The 23,367-nt window shown below is 34.3% G+C and overlaps 1 protein-coding gene and 2 long non-coding RNA genes across 3 annotated transcripts in view; 1 reads left to right on the top strand and 2 right to left on the bottom strand.

The window, feature by feature from the left end:
• Window positions 1-21,330, top strand: part of LOC132723505 (uncharacterized) — a 32,576-nt gene extending 11,246 nt beyond the window's left edge. The window contains exon 2 of the mRNA XM_060708231.1: window positions 20,807-21,330. The gene's annotated coding sequence lies outside the window, so the exon portion shown is untranslated. The remainder of the gene's footprint in view (window positions 1-20,806) is intronic.
• On the bottom strand, window positions 4,764-6,768 carry LOC132723502 (uncharacterized). The gene is made up of 3 exons (XR_009624749.1): window positions 6,572-6,768; window positions 5,193-5,276; window positions 4,764-4,879 (listed from the first exon to the last, which is right to left on the bottom strand). It is a non-coding gene; the product is annotated as an uncharacterized LOC132723502 (long non-coding RNA).
• Window positions 16,828-18,400, bottom strand: LOC132723504 (uncharacterized). Its single transcript, XR_009624750.1, has 2 exons — window positions 17,905-18,400; window positions 16,828-17,176 (listed from the first exon to the last, which is right to left on the bottom strand). It is a non-coding gene; the product is annotated as an uncharacterized LOC132723504 (long non-coding RNA).
• Window positions 21,331-23,367: the final 2,037 nt, after the last annotated feature.

Here is a 23,367-nt window from a genome sequence, read left to right as displayed (position 1 = left end):
TGTGCTCTATTCCAAAATAAGATTTTTATCTAATATCTAAACGTTATTTTCTGGCATTAATTTCAGTAAATGCAAATCATGGAGCATGTATATTGCACTCAACATTATTATTTTTGTATTCTAAGTTGTTGAAATATGATTCATAACATATATTTTAATAAATGTTTGCAGGAAAATCATTTCTAGTAAATTAAAGGCACTTTCACTAAAATAAGTACGATTATGTTTTGGTACGAGTTCGACGGTTTCCACTGTAACGGTTGTAAACAAAACTCTGGCAGGTTAAAAGAATTATATGTAAACGCTTATAAATAAATGCTGAAATTCTACTTTTGCCTTAAATATTTCATTCTTAGAATTAGCAAGGTGTTGTTATGTAATTTTATTGATTCTGCTGTTCAAGCTATTTTATTGCTGAATACTTGATCTGGGTCCGGTTCTTTCGCCCTCACAAAAAAACAACAACAACAAACAACTGTGGTCATTTAAACACAGTGATTAAGAGGTTTTTATGTCTTTTTAAAAGGTAGATAAGAAGAATTCAATTTACTTTGTGAAAATAAAATTATCGCAAGTCTCAAAACAATTTAAAGATATTGTATATAGAGTATTTAAACTTTATAATTCCACATCGTCTGCATTGATGTATATGTAAAACTACTTGTTAAATGATGTCATAGCATCCCAGAATGTGGCTTTAGGTCAGTGGTAGCACGGGAGTCTCTCACCCAGGAGAATTGAGTTCAAAACCTTGATCATGAATTTTTTTTTTTTTTTTTTTTTTAATAATTAATAAAATAGATAGTGCTTTTTCAGTAAATAATATGTTATTTTATTAATGTATTTATTCCTTCAGATTTTAAGCATTTTAAGTCAGTGCTATTTCATAGTTATTAAGGTATTAAAGATTTGTTAGACATTTAATTGCTTAAAAATTCAACAAGAAGTTTCAAATCTTATTAATTTAGTATTATTCTCATTAAAAAATATTCACAAGAAATTGCCAAAGCAGAAAATGTGTTAGGAGTCAACGGACGAAATGTCTTCAGTAGACTTTCCCAGCTTTAGCTGTTTGCAAGAATAACTAGACAGAAAGTCTTGACTTGTCTTTTTCACAATTCAAAAGGATCCTTTTATTTTGTGCACGAAATTGCAGAGCATACATGTAAGCAGCCATAACTACATGAATTGGATTATCTACACGAATGACAGCATTGATGTGTATTAATGCCTTTCTTATGGCTGGTGCACACGTAGTTTGAATGTGTTCCGATGTCTCCACCGTTACATGGTATCTCGCATATGGACACCATGAGAAGTTGTGAGACTCAGTCAGGAGTGAGAAAATGGGCTGATAGTCTTGCTGATCATGTATCGGTATTTTGAAATTGATAGCCATTCAATACAGTGTGAAAGATAATCGTTAAAAGTAACAGTATAAGAGACAATGCTAAATTAAATTTTTGATTGTAGGCTTCCTTATGTTAAGTGTTTAATTTACACTCATTATGTAGATGTAAGGGCATATTGGAATGATATAAACCAAATCTTTACTTAGAGTTGTTTTATGTCACATAAATTATGAATACATGTAAATAAATGTTTTATGCCCTCGAAGGATGGCATATTAAAATCGAACCGTCCGTCTGTCAGTCTGTCATTCCGTCAGTCATTCAGGCTTTATACATATAGACAGTGGTGGTCATGTCCGCTCTGATTCAGTATGCATGAAAGGATTTTAATTTTTCTTTCATATATGAAATAACCATAGATGTATGGTTTGTCGCGAACAAGACTGGTTTCTATGACTTAGATCCAGGTAATTGTGGGGGTTCAAACTTTGTTAATTTTGATATTAATATACATATAGGCAGATATGGTCGTGTCTGCTCTGAAAATAATATGCATGAACTTCGGATTATATTTTTTATTTCACATATGAAATTATCATAAATGTATGATGTGTTGCCTTTAAGACCCGTGTTCCTACGCCTTAGTTTAAGGTCACTGCTGGGGTTTAAACTTTTTCAATATTTATGTTATATACATATAAATAGTGGTTGTTGTGTCCGCTCTGTAACTTCCGTATACATGAAAGTTTCAATTTTATTTAAAAATATAAAGCCACCATAGATGGACAATGTGTTGTGAACAAGACCTAGGTTTCTTTGTATAACTTATAGTTCACTGCTGGGGTTCAAACTTTGTCGATTTTTACCTACACACTTAACATGTAATAGTTGGTTTAGAACTAGAATCCTTCAGGGGCATTTGTCACGTTCTGTGACAGCTCTTGTTTTTTCTCAGTTCTCATATCGTCATGAATCATTACATTACAATTGTAATAAAAGTCTGATTTCCATAATTATAAATAACACAAATCGTTTTCTGGATTTGGCTGTATCATAATTCATAAAAGAAAATAGTATCGAATTTGCAGTTCAGTATCAAATATTACGTATACTCCGAAAGAGCATAGTACAGTCAAACATTATTTTTACTTGACAAAAAAATTCTAACGTACTTTTATATCTATAAATTTACTTAATTTAGGCGGACTTTTACACTATACATTGGAATAAGTCAACAACTCCTACCCCAGTAAAAATTACAGTGGAATACCACTGGAATACCACTAGAATACCGCTGGTATTCCAGTGGAATACCAGCGGTAAATTTTGGTGGTATTCCACTAAAAGTTTACCGCTGGTATTTCAGTGGAATTCCACTGGAATACCAGTGGAATTCAACCAAATTTTACCGATGGTATTTCAGTGGAATTCCACTGAAATACCAGCGGTAAAATTTGGTGGTATTTCACTAAAAGTTTACCGCTGGTTTTCCAGTGGAATTCCACTGAAATACCAGCAGTATAAACTTTTGTGGTATTCCATTAAAAGTTTACCGCTGGTTTTCCAGTGGAATTCCACTGAAATACCAGCGGTAAATTTTGGTAGAATACTACCAAATACAGAGCCGGACGGACAGTGCGATTTTAATATGCCCACCTTCGGGGGCATAAAAATCACTGGATATAGTAGTTGAATTAAAATACAAAATCATTCCAAAGAGCAGATATAATAGCAAATATTTTATATACATTTGTTGGATTTATATATATAATAGTAAGTATTGAGTCTCAACACATTTTTTTTAGATGTAGAATATTTCCCTAAACTAAACAGTTATTTTGGTTATTCTCTTCTGCTTTGTTTTATAATATTTCCTTGTTAAAGATGCACTCTTACTCCCAAATAAGATTTCCTAAAGTTAATAATATTGTTTTAATAAAACACAAAAAGTGCAAGAACAGTTCATGAAAGTTCCTAAACTACATTTACATTATTTCACATTCATGAAAAATGCAAGAACAGAGCAGACAGATGATACCAATCAATTTGCGGACTGACAAGTCTAAACAATATGTACTCAACATAAGCTCTAAGCTATATTGTTCAAAAAGTAAACCCACAAACATGTAAAACTACATGTAAAATTTAAAAAACTACACATCTTTGTTTAACAAGAACTAAGAAATAGTTTCTTCAATACAGCTTGCTGATTTTCAAAAGTGCAAAAACCAAGAACTTGAAATTAGTTTTTTTAGTTTCCAATGTTTCACTTATTTTGTGATTTATTTCCTTCTGATGACCTTTTGTAAGTTCTCTAGTTTTTTATTAAATACTTCTTTTGATACACCGGTTTTCTTCCTCACTAGTCTTTAAAGATTGCTGAGTTTCAAGGGTTCAAGTGGTGGTCTCGGGGAATCCTTGCACTTATTGGTCACCTTTCCAGTCCTAGAGTGGGTTCCAAGTTCCTCCACAGTGAAGATAGTCTTTGCTAATGTAACCAAGACTTCTTGAGTATCACTTAGATGTTCCACAGTGTTTCTGCCAGAGCGCGTTTTTGCGTTTTTGGCGCACTATTTTCAGCCATGACGCAATGAAATTTAGTTAGTGCGTATTTTGTGACGCAAGAATTTCACCGTCGCTGATTTCAACACAAGTCAGATATACAGACTATAAACCGTCAATTCAGTATAAAAATGTACGGAATGTTTACCGTGGGCTCCACTATAATTTTAATGAGAAATGAAATTTACCGGGTCCGTGGTCCGGCATTTAGCCTATTTCAACTAGTTAATAAACGCTTGCATTTATACGTTACTGCATATATTGAAAGCGCCCAGACAAAATTATTTATTTTGTTGTCGTCATATTCTGCGAACGAATAACTGTTCTGCTGGAAAATGCAGTCTGCGTATATGTTAGTGTTCATCTGTGCTGTTCTACAGAAATTAGAAACTTCGAAGGGAGCGATAGCGACAGGAGAATGTTTTCTAATTTCTGTAAAAACAGCCAAGGATGAACACTAACATATTTAGTGTCAAGCTTTATTTGGCCCTTGATTACGTCACTAGGCGGTACTACGAAGCACTATGAAAATTAGAAGGCGACTATGAACGAATTTCAATATAGTATCGACTTTCTTTCTTCTATGAAAATTAACACACATAATTTTTAAGAAATACAGCGTTATTATTGGATGACAAATAATCCAAAATAGCAGAGATTGACCAATTTCTTCACGAAAAATATACAAAATATTGTAAATAAAACTTATAAAGTGTTACCTGTTTTTTTTTTTTTTTACATTTTTGTTAAATTTATTGGCATGACCCTTATGAATTTGAAATGACCCCTAAAATATCATACAGGGGGTCATAAAAGACCCTCAGAAAATCAGAGCTGGCAGAAACACTGGTTCCACAGCTTATAATTCGGGGTCCTCCACTTTTGTATTCTGACTCTCTAAAGCAGTAATTCGCTCCTCCATGCGCCGAATCTTTCTACACAGGCTTCTGCACTCATCCTCCCATCTAGTTTAGAAATACCAAAAAAAAAAAAACAACAATATAACGTCTAGTGTTTGAAATGACAGTTTTAAACATCACACAAATGTTACGAAAAAATGTGTTTCCATAGTACCCTTCAAACCTATTTTTATACCCCAGTATCAGGGTAATCAGTTTTTCATTAATATTTAAGAAGAAAAAGCTAATTATGCGAATTTTAATCCTTGTGAAATTAGACTGAATTAAGATTACGGGAATTTTTGGCATGAAAAAATATCTGGTTCTACTGTAGACAATTTTAAAATTGGGTCCTTGTAACCTCAACTATATTGCTTACCCGTCAGATCTAGCCTCAACCACACGACCCCCAGCAGTTCCTGCCTTTTCGATGAACTTTCACATTGGACACTGTCAGCAGGACCTATAATATTAATCACAATCAAGAAAATTCTAACATCATAAACAATTGACCAATATCTTTAAAATATCCTGATCGACAAACCGTATCATTATAATTTTTTCAATTTGCATGTTCTAAGTAATGTTTTAATACTCAAAATATCTTGTTCAAGCATGTTCAACCACTTCACATCCTGCCCCTTACTAATACAGTAACAGATTACCATGACCAGTGTAAATTTTAGAGAATTTAGTTAAATATTTAGTAGAATAAATTATAAACTGGAATACGGGCCAGTAAATTCAAAAAATCTTAAATTCAATGCCTGAGAATTCAATTGTATTCAGGTCAGTGCTACAAGTATGACACTGTTTATGCTATTTATGTTCTTTGCAAATCATCATGTGGGATTTACTTTAATGGACCAGTATTCAGATTCTCTAGTAAAAGCTTAGGCAGTGTCAAAGACAAGCTATTTAAGTTAGGCCGTATCCTGGACCACTGACCTATAAATTTTGGTGGCCCACACAACTGTTTAGTGGTCCAATAATTCCTATAAATGCACAGAAATCTAGAGATTAAATCCAACACCCCCCCCCCCCCAAAAAAAACAAAAAAAAACAACAACAACAAAAAACAAACAAACAGAATTCTGCAAACATGATTTCTGTGCCAATTAAATTTTTGGATTTAAAAATACAGTCAGTCATGTGCTATTTTCCTTGTTGATCATATTCCATTATAAAACTACATAAATTAATGGTGATATAAAAATATTGTCTCTTTATAAAAAACTTTTTTTCTAATATAAGGGAAAATTGCTAAGGTAGTGAACTGTCTGCATACTAGTGTGTTTGAGTGTCTGGGGATAAAAAAAACTTGCTACCATGCATTTTTCAAAAAACTATTTTAAACTAGATTCTCATCTTTTAGAAGGCATTAGCAAATAATTGTCTGCAGGGAAGCAGAACCGTCTTCAATCTTCAACGATGCTTTGTTTTTTATTCATTTTATATCGATCATTTTCAACAACAAAGAAATAAATACAAACGGGTCGCGAAAATATGTGACAAATGTCCGTTTACGCAATATTTCCAGTAAGGTTTAAGTATCTAAACTGTAACTAGGAATGAGCTGGAAATACAATTATTATTTCTATTGTTACAGTCGGCATTTTGTTACAAAATAATGCTTTTAGAAGTGAAGAAAGGTCATTAAAATAATTATAGACTCTTCATTTTTTTCTTGGAGGAGTCATAAACACGCCGGTTCAGTTTGGAAAAAAAATCAACTGGTGCATTTATGATAATACTCACAGTGAATTTCACCGATTGCAGCTTTGAAGGTCTTCTTCTGATAATTTGCTTGAGCAATTTCACCTTCCTCGTTGTATATCTTTATTGGGGAGACGATATCATCAGTTCACTGTTGATTTGAGACGAAGTTTTTGCCGTCTTTGAATATTGCGCGCTCAATAAACCTGTGTACTACGCAATAAACATGTGTACTACGTCAATAAACATGTGTACTACGTCAGTAACATGTGCTCGATTTTCATAATTTCGTGTAAATCCGTTGTTTTTTGCCGTCAATACAATGACCATACATGCCATAATTTTTAGACTCATTTCCGGACACTTTTCATTTGAAGGTGGGCATTGATCAGCAAACGTATTTCTTTTTTTTTTTAATTTACATAGTAGCATACAACCTATAGGCCATATAACCGGTAATTACAACTTGCAAATTTAATGACACCATAAAACAAAAGTCAGAATGTCAATAATTATTAACTGTTTTTCTATCTTTTTTAAGTATTTAGGCATCGTTAATTCAATCAGTCACAGAAAAGAATAAAGCTTTGTTAAGTAATGACAATTACCCACGTCGTTTACATGTACCTGAAACATTCGCTGAATCTTGTATTTTATCACCTCATATTTAGCGGTAATTTTCACGGTGTTTGACCACTAATAAATGTCTCCAGGCAGATTAAATTTATACTGTCCAGTTGGCCAGTGTATGACACCTTCACTCAGGAAGCCACAAGGGGTAATTAATCTTTTAATTAATCAAAATTATTGCCGATAATTGTTTGTTGGAAGGGGCACGTAGATATACCAATCAAAGGATTAGTGTCACCATTGCATTGCAATGCTGTTAGGGGATAATCGTTTGTTATAAGCGTTCTAGATAAGTTTACAAAAACTTGACAATTAAATTATATAAAAAAAGTAAAATTTCTTGCTTCAAAGTAGATTATTTTAGATTTTTTTTTTACCGGGACATAAATCATCTCCGGGACAGACACCTTATTTCAGGGATTGTCCATGGCATGTATGACAATGACTGAATAATTTTGATTATATCATTGAGGCCTACAAATTTTATTTCACAAATCTATTATTTTAAGCCCAACAGGCACTTGAATTTCAAACAAAGCTACCGTAGTTTCCAAAAATTTTGTGTTGCTACTTCATCAGTATACGTATCCAATATGTCATGAATTATGCCTATATTTATCGTCTTGGTTAGCGTAAATATACAGATATTGCTCGAGTAAAATCGTTAATGTTTGCTAGGTAAGTAAAGGGTAAGTTATCATCGTTAATTTTCGTCAGCATCTGAAGTACATGTTAATATGACCTGCCACATACACTTTCATATTTAAAACAAATAAAGAAGAAAGCACTACTGCAGTATATAGATAGATAAGTTGTTTGAGTAAAAATTGGGGAATTTTATTAAAGAATCGACTGATTGAATTTCCATGGTCAAGCAATAAAAAAAAATACTGATGTCTTTATTTTATGCAAAAAACTGTTTTGGGCCTGTGCTAATCTGCCCAGGTCTTTATCTATTTCTTGACCAGTAATCATTCTATTTCTGTAGTTATTTAATAACAAATCATGAACACATGGTCTTCATCAAAAGTTCTTCAATAATTCATGATCCTAAGTTCATGAACCTTTAAAGAATTTGGTTTCGTTCTTTTTATGCCAATGAACAGTTCATGAACAAGCTTGTAGAACTGTTCATGAACATAAGTTCTTGAACAATCATTATGAAGTCTTTAGGACCAGTTCGTGACTGTTCTTAAATGTATTGAAAAGTTCATGATTTCAAGAACACTATTTCACAGGGGGGATCGATATACTGGTTTGAACCATGACTGTCTAATCATCCAGTAAATTTATACTATGATTGTATTTCTATCATATAATTGAAACATTATATTATTCAATTGTTTTTAACTGTGAGTAAATAATTCAATTACTTAATTGTAATGACTATATTGATTATGATGTTTACCCTAGAATTCTATTTTTGACCTCAGATTACCAACATGTATACACACAAATATGATCAGAGACAACTTGGATGGTACTTTTTTTCATGTCGTAATTGTACATACCAATGGTAAAAATTAGTCCACTGGAAGTGTCCTTATTAAATTGTATATATATTATAAAGTCACCAAGTTCACTGGAAATCCAGTGGTTTACAACTGAAATTAATTTGACCAGTGGCATACCACTACTCAATATAGGTTACCAGTGAAAAACCAGTGGAATACCAGTGGAATTATAATAACCACTGAAATGCAGTGTTATTCCACTGGTATTATGTAGTATTCCAGTGGAATACCAGTGGATTTATGGTTACCACTGGAATACAGTGGTATTCCACTGGTATTCCACTGACATTTTTACTGGGGTAGTATATACATTATACTATTTGCTTACATGTATATAGTTACTCACTGTCAGTGTAAGTTTAGTTAGGTTAGACAGAAATACCTATCTGTTTTGTGTTATTATAATATAATAATAATAATAATAATAATTATCATTATTATTATTATTATTATTATTATTATGTTCAACGTCCTTGTCTAAAGACTGACTAAAAAGGCCGTTAAAATTGCGATTGATTCTATACACCCTTATTTTAAGCGTAATGTAAGAAGTAGATGAATATAACAAGCAAATTAGACATTTATTTTTAAAAAATGAACAAACTTACAGTATTTAATAAAGTAAAAATAAATACATTTAGTTAGGCGAAATATAATATGCATGCACATTTTTACTTCTAAATATCCGAATTTGGAATATCCGAAACGAGCCCCATTTATCTTTTATATTAGTTTTGTGACACACTAGTCTAATTTTAACTAAACTATAATTTTGTTTACAATATATAAGAAATATATTGCTATCTTTATGAGTTTAATTCAGTCAAACACACAAATTTATTAGTCTTGTATGAAAATTGTCGTCAAATTTGTGATTTAATTGAATTAAGCAGGTGCTCTAATTATGACGTCATTATGTCGTCATAGTAACCAGAAATGCCTAATAAATGTCTATTTTGAAAATGTAACACATTGTACTATACACCTTTAGGTTTTTATCAATATCTAAGATGGGGCCATTTTTGGTGCTTAGTAAACCTTGCTCTTTACCAAGTTATTAATTTAAATAAATTTATTCATTTATCTTTGGGTTTTCTTTTCTGATTTAAAGTCCTATGAATGGTTCAGTTTTATATATTTTGAATCATTTAGCCACAGGCAAGCATCATAATGTCTCTGACTGGCGAATACTTGTACTCAGGATTTGTACTCGAACTATTTTCTTATCAACAAGCCTATTTAACCGCAACAATTAGAAAAACCAAAATTAAGGTATATACAGCCAGTCAAAAAATAATATTTCTATCCATATATTCATCAATTTCCTGGACTTCTATCTATTTGATGAATTTCTTCAAATAGTAAATCTTTCATCTTATTTTATTCAACATATAAATATTAAAAATTTATTTGTATGTTTATATATAGCTTGAATAGTCTGTAATGACTAAGATAGACAGATAAGAACAAACAATTTAGTAAACATGAGTTACATCCCTTAAAATGAAGAAAAAACTGAAACCCAAAAGAAAGTGCCATGAACAGCAAAATTATAAGCATTTGACTTATTTTGGCAGATAAACCAAATAAAATATTTTGAATCTATAAACAGTTATGTTGAAATATCTGATTTAAATGTTTTGTTTTTATGAAATGCTGCAGACTTGGTTAGCCAATTAGAAGGTAGTGGTGATAATTATGGGTCAAAAATTAATCAAATGTTTAAATGCATGATATCATTTTCAAGGGATATTCTTCTGATATGATTTACTTTTAATAATGGGTCATTATCAATTCAAATGTTTCTTTGATATCTATGCCCATGCTTTATGTAAATAATAGATTAATGACATGCCAGCTAGATACATTGTATCTCAGTCAGTACAGCCCACATGTACATGTATGTATAATATTCTGAGGAACCCAGGTTTGATTCCAGTCAAACACATGTATAATATTCTGAGGATCTCAGGTTCGATTCCTGTCAAGCGGCATATTTTTCTTATCCTGTGATATTTGGTGCAAAATGTAGAATATAGTGCTTATAAGAAGTATATTCTGTTATTCATGAAATGAATTGTGAAAAAAATTCAATATGGTAGGAATGTCACAGTGTAAACTGTTCAATAACAAACCTTATATCTCATTTGGTAGAGCTGTGGTATTCAATGCATGTCAGGTTTGAGCTTCACTTAGGCAGCATATTTTCACCCTGTTACTTTTAGGGATCCAATATGAAGCTATGGTGATTCAAGTCAATTCACTTTGTCACTTAAGTGTTCCAATGAATATAACAAATTTCAATAAAGTGGGGGCTATGTCAATGCAAAGATGAGAGAAAATGTTTAAGCTCACTCACAGTAGACCTGGGGTATAGTATTTAAAGGGTTCTCTGTTTTTTGGTAGTCCAAATGGTTTCCGAGTGATACTTAGAGAATGCCTAGGCTTATGAACTTCATATTAGTATGTGAGTGTTGTGTTCATGACCAGAAAATGACCCTAGTAATTTTGGGGTCATGAGGGCAAAGGTCAAGGTCACATCGACCTTGTAGGTAAAAACGGTTTCCGATGAATAACTAAAGAACACTTAGGCCTAGGAACTTCAAACTTGGTATAGTAATTGATCACAACAAGCAGATGACCCCTTTCGATTTTGGGGTCAAGGGGTCAAAGGTCAAGGTCATACTGACCTTTTAGGTAAAAACTGTTTCCAATGAATAACTAAGAAACGCTAAGGGCTAGGAATGTCAAACTTATTATGGTGATTGTTAATGACAAGTAAATAACCCATTTTGATTTTGGGGTCAAGTGTTCAAAGGTCAAGGTCACATTGACCTAGGTAAAAACAGTTTCTGATCGCTTAGTCCTAGGAACTTGAAACGTGGTATGGTGATTGTGTGTGACCAGCAGATGACCCTATTGATTTTGGGGTCAAGGGATCAAAGTCACACAGACCTTGTAGGTAAAAACGAATTCCAATCAATATCTTGACAAACCTTACGCTGTTGGCCTTCAAACTACTTAGATGCATCATACTTGACCAGTAGATGACCCATATCGATTTTGAAGTCAAGGGGGTCAAATGTCAAAGTCAGATTGACCTTGTAGTCAAAAACAGTTTCCGATCAATAAATTGACAAACTATTGGCTGTTTGCCCTAAAGATTTGTAGGTGCATTGGTCTTGGCCAGAAAATGACTTTTTGGATTTTTGGGGTTAAGGGGTCAAAGGTTAAGATTATATTGACATTATATGTAAAAATCTTTCTGATCAATATCCCAACAACTCATGGTCCCTTTACCTTCAGGCTTCACAGGTTTATTGGTCTTTGCCAGTAGATAACCCCTATTTATTGAAGGGTCAAAGGTCAATGTCTTATGATATTGACCTTGTTTATAAAGACAGTTGTTGACCAAAAACTTAACAACTCAAGTTGCCTTGGTTGATTTTTTTTATTAAACCAAAGATGCTTTTGGTATACACATTTCAATGTCTTATGTAATATAACAACTTGGCTGTCATTAATAAGGCCTACATGATTCATAAAATGTATGCATATGTTATTTGGTAAAATTTGTGATAACTTTGTCATATATATTGCTGCACACAACCTTTACAGTCACAATGACCTATTAAGTAGTCATGACCAGTAGATAACCCCAGTGTCTTTTCTAGGATTCGAAAAACAGGGGGGATTTTTATCGAAAAGTTAGAATTTATTACATTTGTTGACCTCTTTCCTTCTTTCTCTATGTAAAATTTCCCCCTGCCACTGATAGTGGGGAATTCTAAAAAATATGGGTGAATGCCCCCATCCCCCAACCTAGAATAGACACTGTAACCCTTATTGACTTTTTGGTCACTAGGTCAAAAGTCAGTAATAATAAATAACCTGATCACATGACTAATGGACTGTCAATAGGGGGCATACATGTTTTACAAACATATCTTGTTCAATTTAACCTACTCCATAGCTCACTAAATTAAAAATATCAGCTATCTTTATTGTTTTGGAAACACATGAACAAATTCCACCAAATATTAAAGATGTGTCAATTTTCCGGAGTTTAAAATACCACAGGAATGAGATATTTGTATTCAATATTACCACATTAAATCAAATACAACTTTATCACTCAATATATTTTTAAAAAAGTTCTAATAGTTAACATCTATCCCTAGTACTTGGCATGAAGGATAAATTTTAAAAAAAACATCAAATTTCACAAAATAACAAAACAGCCATATTACTTTCCCTATGAATCCTGAAGGCAAAATAAGGTACAACAATTAATATATGTATTTAAAAAACAACAGCAAGATTAAAGAAATTCAACCTTAATAGTTCTAATATCATATCTATTAACATCTCTTATTTTGCAACACAATAAATAAAATCCCATGTTCTTTCATCAGATATTAATCAAATGGTAGCCTTTTACCTTTAATGACCTATGAAATTAAGCAAAATCACTTTTCATAATATGCACTTATTTTGGAAATCTACAGTCCAAGGGAGGTAACTGGATGTATCTCAAACCTGCGAATTCTTGACACACGACTTAATAATTAAAGATTTAAGCTCTACAATCAAGTTTTACATATCTTAATATTACGGATGATAGAAATACAATATTGGCATGAGTGAAGGCTGAGGTTTAGCATAACGACCAACATCAGCAAACGCTGTGACCAACCGAAAACCTCCCTGACCTTTTTTTATCAAGAAAGAAGGGTTTAAGTATTCAACTGTAATTGGGATATCTTCTGGGCGCGAAAACACTCCTTGCTGTTCTAAATCATCGAAGTGTTCTTGTAGCTCAACTAACTTATCTCTTGCATATTGAGGTAGGCGTCCTTTACGCTGAGGTGGTTGAACAGGGCCCATGTTAACAACTGCTTTGAATGGCCCAGAAAAACCATTATATCCAGACAGAGTCTTATCAAATACACTATCATATTGCTCTAAGATGTTCTGGAAACACTGGCGAGTATTTTCAGGTAGTATAGCATCTGGGTCAACTGATACGGTATCAGAGAAATGATTATTGGTAGTCATCTTGGCATGACAAGTACGAACCAGGGGTGTGTCTTGAAAGTCTTGAGCTTTTGTATCATAAGAGTCAACAGTGTGGCGAGCTTGACAAACATGTTCATTTTTATGCACATGGATGGGATTGGTCGTTGAATTCAGTAGTCTTACTTTACCAGACACTGCTTCAATAACTTGTGGAAGTGGCCATTGTTTGTTACTGGATGCTCCGAACTTGGGCTCTATGGCAAGTGTGCCATCTGGATCAATGTTGTCTGGCAAAGTGACCTCCAGGTAAGATCCCGGCCATGTAATTGAAGACATATTGGAACTTGACCTAAGGACAAAAGCTTGGGTCCTTCGAACACTGTGAGAAACCGAGTCAGGTACCTCTGGTGCATAAAACACTGTATCAGAACCATGAATAACAATTTGTTGCTTTGCAGGTCTAACCATAATGTCATTTGTTGCCATGAAAGGTATTCCACCAAGTAAATCCACATCCAAGTTTTCAACCACTAATGCCTCAACAGTTAAACTCTGTTCGCCACGAGTAAGAACTATATGTGTCTCGCCAGCCACCTTTAATGGGGTGGAACCATCTGCCTGGAGTGCACGTTGATTGCTTTTCTTAATAGGTACTCCCATATAGTGTGCAACAGACAATTTCAACATGTTGATTTTTGCTCCAGTATCTAGGGTAACATTCAGAGGAAAATGTTTATAAAATGTTTTTAATGTTGGAGACTGTTTGGTGCTTACACGTCTAGAAGTAGCCGAATGTATACCATAGCATTGAGATTGCTGATTGTCATCTTCGTAAGACTCTTGATCGATTTCCGGATCCCCCGCAGTTTCGTCCGAGACAGTTTGACGAACACTTGAAAGATAACGCTTGTCTTCCTCAGGTAAGAATTTGCATTTGCTGAGAAAATGATTGAATGATCTTCGGCCAGCTTGTTTACATAAGGGACACGAAGGGGTGGCACGAGAGATTGATCGAAATTTTCCGTTGTCTTTAGAACCTTTAAAAGCAGAACGCATGACTTTTGCATCAGCTACGGCATGTATTTCGTCTAGCAAACTGTCTAAAGCGAGAGAAATTTCAGGCTTAAGTGTGGCTAAAGTCCTTGAACGAAGTTCTGTTCCGTAGCGCTGTTTTACTAGTGCCGGCAAACGATTGTCTATTAATCTCAACCATGTTAATACAACCAAGTTTTCGACTGTTGGGGTAATCTCTTCGTCTTCATCTGGTACAGTTCCCATATGAGATAGGCCACCATCTTTTCTTTAATGTGTTATCTTCGATAAAACTTGATAAACGCTGGTATAAATCCTCTGGTCTCTCTCCTGGTTGAAGTTGTATACTGTCAAAATCCAGAAAATGTGCTCCTGTTGACTGGAATCCGAAATGTAAACGAATTGTCTGCCAAATAGTTTTTATTGACGTTGCATTTTTCACGATAGTGTTACGAGAAATTATTGGCAGAAGTTTGCAATTTGCCCTAACATGAGTTCTAGATAAATCACTTTTTGTGCAGCTGTGCGCCTCTTTGCCTCAGGAACTGATTCGCCATCATCAGTAAATCCGCGTTCTGGGTTTGTGTTTGTTTTTCGCTCCCACTGAAATCCCTCAACTAGGAACGGTGCAAAATTGGGATCCAGGGACAAAGTATATTGTAAATTTTGTCTCCAAGACTCGAACGATGTAATAGTTTCTTGTTTGGTCAAACACCATTGCTTGGGTGCACGTACTTGAGCCATTATTGTAAATGTTTATGTGTTTTGTCACTACGCAGTAGAGTAGAACTATCCGTTTTTTTAGCTCGACTTTTCTATGAAAAGGGGAGCTATCCTACTCGCCCCGGCGTCGGCGTCGGCGTTAGCGTCGGCGTCGGCGTTGGCGTCACACCTTGGTTAAGTTTTTCGTACCACCCCACTTTATTTCAGAAGTATTACAAGTATGGCTTTGAAACTTACCATACTTGTTCACCATCATAACCTCCATCTACAGACAGGAGTACATAACTCTGTCAAGGTTTTTGACAGAATTATGGCCCTTTTTTGACTTAGAAAGTGTATTGAGCTTGGTTAAGTTTTTTGTACCACCTCACTTTATTTCAAAACCATTGGAGGTATTGCTTTGAAACTGACCATACTTGTTACCATCACGACCTTCATCAACAGACAAGAGGACATAACTCTGTCAAGGTTTTTGACAGAATTATGCCCCTTTTTGACTTAGAAAATACATTGAATATGGGTAAAATCCACTTATTGCCTTAACCCTTTGAGATATTGCTTTGAAACTTTTAATGCTATTTCACATCATTACCCCCATCTGTACGCAAGAGAAGGTAACTCTGTCAGGGATTTGTTTTAAAAATTAAGGCCTTTTATCGACTTAGAATCTTGGTTAACTTTTTTGTACCAGTCAACTTTTTGACTGAACTGGTTGAGATATTAAATTGAAAGTTGGAATACTTGTTTACCATCATGGTCCCAAAAACATGGGCAGGAGAAGGTAATTCTGTTAAGGATTTTATTTGAATTATGGCCCTTTTTGACTTAGAAACTCAGTTAAAATTTTCATTCTTGTCCACTTGTTGACTTAACCATTTGAGATATTACTTTGGAAGTTGGAGTTCTTATGTGCCATCATGAGACCTATCTGTAAGCAAGAGAAGATAACTCTGTGAAAATGTTTCTTGATTTGTACTTAGAAATTCCTAGTTAAAGTCTTGTGTGCCCTTAACTGTCAAAGTTTTGTTTTATAGGCAAGCACTAAAAAAGTCGAGCGCGCTGTCCTTCTGACAGCTCTTGTTTGCACTTATTTTGACGTGAAATGTCCACAACAGTGTCCGCAAATTACTGGGTTGCAGATTAAGAGTGAGTCCTTTTCCTGCTGCCACCACGCCAGTAAGGTTTAACGGTATAGAAACACACAAATATATGAGTTTTGTAGTTTATTAATATTGCCTAAAGAATCGGCAACAAATGGCGTACATGTAATACGAAGGGGAACAACTCTTTCACAATAATGTTCTGTTGTCACAATAGGGACTACGATGGGATACCAGGCCGACCACAATTGCTATCTAAAACAACCAACAACTCAGAACAGAAAAATATATACAAATTTATTTACAGAAATGAATATTTATAAATGAAAAATGATTGTATATGATAAACTACTATGATAAGTCACTGCACAAACAAACACTATCAACGTATCTCAGTCTATTTCTCCCGTAAAGTTTCTGTCATGATGTATCAATAAAGTGGTGGCGTTGTTAAACAAAATTCGTCACAATGGCGGGCGTCTTGTATGAAATCTTATCAAGCGTAACTGTACTTCCTACAGTGTTGGCACAGTTGATAGGATCCTAAACAAGGGCATGCGTCACCCTTTAGCCATGGACATACGTGTGGAGGGCCCGTGTCATCTTCGGGTGTGTCCTCAAATAAGAAGCTACAAAGTATAAAACATGATAAGTTCCATGATAATCAAACATAAGGGTATAATAAAGTCCCTTGGAAAAGACTCGACCTTTGTCGGTTTCCAATAAAATAACGTGCTTCTTTGAATAAACAAAATGTCCACTATAGTACACCATACATTCCGTGGAACAAAAATTCAATCACATCCGCATAATACTGCGTTGCAAATATATTCAAATATACGCCACATAATAACCACCAATAAATAAACGTCTTCCAAAATCATGCCACTGAAGATCCTTCTCTAGAGATACGTTAGTTTTGATACGTTGTATTTACTTATAACAAAAAACTGATGATAAATGAAATGAAGTAAGATGATAACGTAAATTAAATTGATTGAAACAAATCATTACGATACTGCAGCATTTTACATAAAGTTACACAAATACGGTAGAACCATAATAAATTATTTATGAATTGATATATATCTATAAAATATTCATGGCTCCTATACAATTACAATATAATTAAAACTTCAATTAACATACATCAATTAACATGTCTCGGTATAAATTTGCATAAGCGAAACACTAGAATAAAAAGAGCTTTTAAAATTTAATCTGCAAAAATTTAGAAAACAATAAATTACTGCCAAATAACTAAACCTGAATCAAATAAACTATAATTCTAATAGAAAATAGTATTTACGAAATAGCAAAAATTTATGAAACAAAATCACTAGAAAATTAAATTTACCTTGTACAAGCTGTAATTTTATGACAAATATAATTTGTCTGTCACCGTCATAGTGACCTGTATAACGTCCAGTGCATTGCAATATGTCACTTAAAATTTAGTCAATATATAGCAAACTACTGAGTACTGAGCGGGAAAACGGATCGTGCAAAACATGAAAAATCGATTTGCACGAAATAAAGCTGGGACGGCGGGAAAAATAGTAATGTAAAATAAAGGCCCGTCCTTCAAATACAGACATAATACATATATCTGGTTCATAAAACAAAAATGTAACTTTCTTATTACTGAAAGGATTTTTGTGAAATAAACGGCAAAATGTTTAAATTGAGACATGGAAATTTATGCAAACCATAAAAATACTCTAAATAATAATTTCACCCGAAAACTCTAAATTAAACAAAAGATGATGCAATCTCACATCAATGAATATAGAGTAAAAATGAGGTTCGGCGTGAAAATATAATGCAAGATTTTACAAACGTACTTTCACTTTGTGACATCTGTATATGTCCGTACCATACCGTACGCTGACAAACCGTACCTGACTACACTATGGCGCTACACCTAAACTAATAAAAAAAGCGGTTAAAAATCTATCTCATTAATATTGTTGATAAATGGAAGGTATCTTTATAATTCCTTTATTTTTATTTCAACTCATAGAAAAAGTCTATTTTAGCTTTTGTAGTAATTATGTCTCCCCCACCTCGGGGGGAGACATATTGTTTTTGCCCTGTCCGTCCGTCAGTCCGTCCGTCCGTCCGTCAGTCCGTCCGTCAGTCCGTCCGTCCATTCTTCGTTTCCGGACGATAACTAGAGTTCCTTTTGACCTACAGCTCTCAAACTTCATAGGATGAATGGTCTTATTGAGCAGATGATCCCTATTGTTTTTGGGGTCAGTAGTTCAAAGGTCAAGGTCACAGTGACCGTTGGTCAATTTCTCGTTTCCGGATGATAACTAGAGTTCCTTTTGACCTACAGCCCTCAAACTTCATAGGATGATTGGTCTTATAGAGCTGATGATCCCTATTGTTTTTGGGGTCAGTAGGTCAAAGGTCAAGGTCACACTGACCATTGGTCAATTTCTCGTTTCCGGATGATAACTAGAGTTCCTTTAGACCTACAGACCTCAAACTTCATAGGATGATTGGTCTTATTGAGCAGATGATCCCTATTGTTTTTGGGGTCAGTAGTTCAAAGGTCAAGGTCACAGTGACCGTTGGTCAATTTCTCGTTTCCGGATGATAACTAGAGTTCCTTTTGACCTACAGCCCTCAAACTTCATAGGATGATTGGTCTTATAGAGCAGATGATCCCTATTGTTTTTTGGGGTCAGTAGGTCAAAGGTCAAGGTCACAGTGACCGTTGGTCAATTTCTCATTTCCGGATGATAACTAGAGTTCCTTTTGACCTACAACCCTCAAACTTCATAGGATGATTGGTCTTATGAATCAAATGATCCCTATTGTTTTAATGGTCAGTAGGTCAAAGGTCAAGGTCACAGCGACCGTTGGTTAATTTCTCCTTTCCGGATGATAACTAGAGTTCCTTTAGACCTACAACCCTCAAACTTCATAGGATGATTGGTCTTATTGAGCAGATGATCCCTCTTGTTTATGGGGTCAGTAGGTCAAAGGTTAAGGTCACAGTGACCATTGGTCATTTTCTCATTTCCGGATGATAACTAGAGTTCTTAACCTTAACAATAGAAACCATCCATAGACAGCCTTCATTGAAGTGACTACCGGGTATTTACATTATCTTATCTCCATTTCCATTCCTGTTTCCATTCACAGTTATTCTCAGCAGTGGGGGAGACATGCGCTTTTTTACAAAAGCATCCTCTAGTTTTCTTTCTAATTAAGTTGATATTCTTACTCACCTATAACTAGATTAAGAATAAATATGTTTTAGGCTGAATGGCAGTTGGGGACATTCTATGTGCTCAGTCCGGTTCACTACCTGGCCGGGAGGGGACAACACGAGATGTCTTCGGGGGTGCCTTGCATTATCAGACAGGACATTACATTACATTGCATGTTAGTCGTAGCAATCTTGAATCCATGACTTCTACAGCTAACAATAACTTTCCATAGCAACCAGTGAATCTACCATTGAATTTCATAGCAAGCAAACTATTGATTTTTGTATAATAGCAACCTGTGACTTCTTTTGTAACTATTGTTATCCCTTAATTATAAGTAGCAACCACTGCCAACCAGTGATGTTTTTACACATGTACGTCAGATATAAATATAAACTTTGTGATATCACTTTCAGATTTAGATTTAATATATTTGCTTCATTTCATAATACTACTTGTTCCTTGTCATATAAGGGTCACCGGGATAGCCCTTTGTTTTTCATAGTTTGTGGCTTATGTAAAATTTTGACTTTTCAAAACTGTCACAATTCTTCCTATAAAAATCTGTAATGAATGATTTGAATTTTGATATCACAAATTCAAAATTGTACCAGTTCATGTTAAATGTTGAATTATGCTTCAGCCGGTGCTAGGGGGCATGGACGGTAGTTTGCACTTAACAGTACCGTCCATAAACAGGCTCAATCAAACTGAGCGAACATTTTCAATTATGCCGTGTTTGGATTTCTTTAAGGGTTCTTTTTTTCTCTATTTTATAAACATGCTTACATGGTATTGAAAAAAAGAAACTCTGTTCTTTCAATGTGACATTACAGTAAATATTGCATAAAAATAAGCTATGAAATCTTTACTAAATTCACAGGATATAAACATGTTTTAGAGTATAATATAATGTCATACAATTTTTTAAATATATGTGAGAGACCTGGTAATAAGTATGTTAGCTCAAAATGCTTCTGACATTGGTTATTGTAAGATTGTTATTTTAAAACTTTGTTTGTTTTGTATTTTCAGCATTATGTGTATTCCTTCTTCCAAGAAATGGGCAGATTCACAAGAGACTTCAATTAATCCAAGAACTGGCATTTATGTGTAATTTTCTGTGGTTATGATAGGAACAAAATCATAAAATACAAAATGGGTCCTAAACCAACATAATGTGTCAAATCGCATTCATGAACAGTACATGTATGGAGAAAATTTGCATGTTTACAAAAATTGAAGTCACCTAGTGTAATGACGTCCAGCAATTGTTTGAAGATACTGGTATTTGTAAAATATATAACAGTTGATATTAACATTACTCTTCCAAACTTAGGACTCCAGCCAATCATGAGATGATTAGTTAATAGTTAAACTAAATGAGTACCTGTCACTTAGTTATTACCAGAGAGTAGCAGTCATTGTATTGTTTAAAACATTGATATACAACTCAGACAATTCAAGGCATGAAAATAGCCTTTTCGTGCAATATTGCGTTATATTAACTCTCAGGAAAATTTATTAAGTGAATGTATACATAGATATTTGTATAGAATTTTTACTGTATAGTATGTGCATTATTTATACATTGCTTTAATATAGAACTGCTAGTCAATATTTGTACAAAAACTTAATAAGTAAGATTGTTAAAAGAAACATTATGCCCAACCAAGTGTCTGTAGTAGGTTAGTGAGTTTAATGTCACTGTCACTTACAAAAATGTACATGAATGTCCACTTAAATGTGATAAATTATATTTTTGTGTTATCTTTGAAATCTTAGTTGAGCAATTGTAAATGGAAAAAATCAGTGTTATAATATACACTTAGTGACAAGTGAGCCATTGACTATGATGTTTGACCGAGGCGATAGCCGAGGTCAATATGACTTCCTGCTGGTGAATATCACATCATATTCAATGGCTTACAAGTCAATAATTGTTTTATTATATGAATAGGCAAAGAATTAAAAAAATCACAAAAAGTACAACCCTATAATTTTTAGCTCACCTGAGCATATGCTCAGGGTGAGCTATTAGGATCACTCTTCGTCCATCGTCTGTCGTCCGTCGTCCGTCGTCCGTAGTACGTCGTACGTCGTCCGTTGTCCGTTCACACTTTTCAAACAACATCTCCTCTGAAACCATAAGGCAGATCATAATGAAACTTCACAGGGATGTTCCTTGTGTGAAGCCTTAACAAAGTTGTTCAAAGAATTCCATTCCATGCAGAACTCTGGTTGCCATGGCAACCAAAAGAAAAAACTTTAAACATCTTCTTCTAAAAAACCCAAAGAGCTAGAGCTTAGATATTTGGCATGAAACATCTTCTAGTGAGTGTCTACCAAGATTGTTCAAATAAAATCCCTGGGGTCAAAATTGGCCCCGCCCACGGGGGTCATTGATTTTCCCTATATGCATATAGTAAAAACTTTAAAAAAATCTTCTTTTAAAGAACCCAAAGAGCTAGAGCTAAGATATTAAGCATGAAACATCTTCTAATGAGTGTCTACCAAGATTGTTCAAATAAAAGCCCTGGGGTCAAAATTGGCCCCGTCCCAGGGGGTCATTGATTTTCCCTATATGCATATAGTAAAAACTTAAAAATCTTCTCTTAAAGAACCCAAAGAGCTAGAGCTAAGATATTTATCATGAAACATCTTCTAATCAGTGTCTACCAAGTTTGTTCAAATAAAAGCCCTGGGGTCAAAATTGGCCCCGCCCCCGGGGGTCATTGATTTTCCCTTTATGCATATAGTAAAAACTTAAAAATCTTCTCTTAAAGAACCCAAAGAGCTAGAGCTAAGATATTTATCATGAAACATCTTCTAATCAGTGTCTACCAAGTTTGTTCAAATAAAAGCCCTGGGGTCAAAATTGGCCCCGCCCCCGGGATCTTTGATTTTCCCTATATGCATATAGTAAAAACTTAAAAAAATCTTCTTTTAAAGAACCCAAAGAGCTAAAGCTAAGATATTAAGCATGAAACATCTTCTAATGAGTGTCTACCAAGATTGTTCAAATAAAAGCCCTTGGGTCAAAATTGGCCCCGCCCCAGGGGATCTTTGATTTTCCCTATATGCATATAGTAAAAACTTAAAAAAAATCTTCTTTTAAAGAACCCAAAGAGCTAGAGCTTAGATATTAAGCATGAAACATCTTCTAATGAGTGTCTACCAAGATTGTTCAATTAAAATCCCTGGGGTCAAAATTGGCCCCGCCCCAGGGGGGTAATTGATTTTCCCTATATGCATATAGTAAAAAATTTCTCTTAAAGAACCCAAAGAGCTAGAGCTAAGATATTTAGCATGAAACATCTTCAAATCAGTGTCTACCAAGTTTGTTCAAATAAAAGCCCTGGGGTCAAAATTGGCCCCGCCCAAGGGGGTCAATGATTTTCCATATATGCATATAGTAAAAAATTTCTCTTAAAGAACCCAAAGAGCTAGAGCTAAGATATTTAGCATGAAACATCTTCAAATCAGTGTCTACCAAGTTTGTTCAAATAAAAGCCCTGGGGTCAAAATTGGCCCCGCCCCAGGGGGTCAATGATTTTCCATATATGCATATAGTAAAAACTTAAAAAAAAATCTTT

This window comes from Ruditapes philippinarum, unplaced genomic scaffold, assembly GCF_026571515.1.
Source record: "Ruditapes philippinarum isolate M1 unplaced genomic scaffold, ASM2657151v2 ctg2965_1_1_1_1, whole genome shotgun sequence".
Classification (NCBI taxonomy): domain Eukaryota; kingdom Metazoa; phylum Mollusca; class Bivalvia; order Venerida; family Veneridae; genus Ruditapes; species Ruditapes philippinarum.
This window is presented reverse-complemented; position numbering and strand designations above follow the sequence as displayed.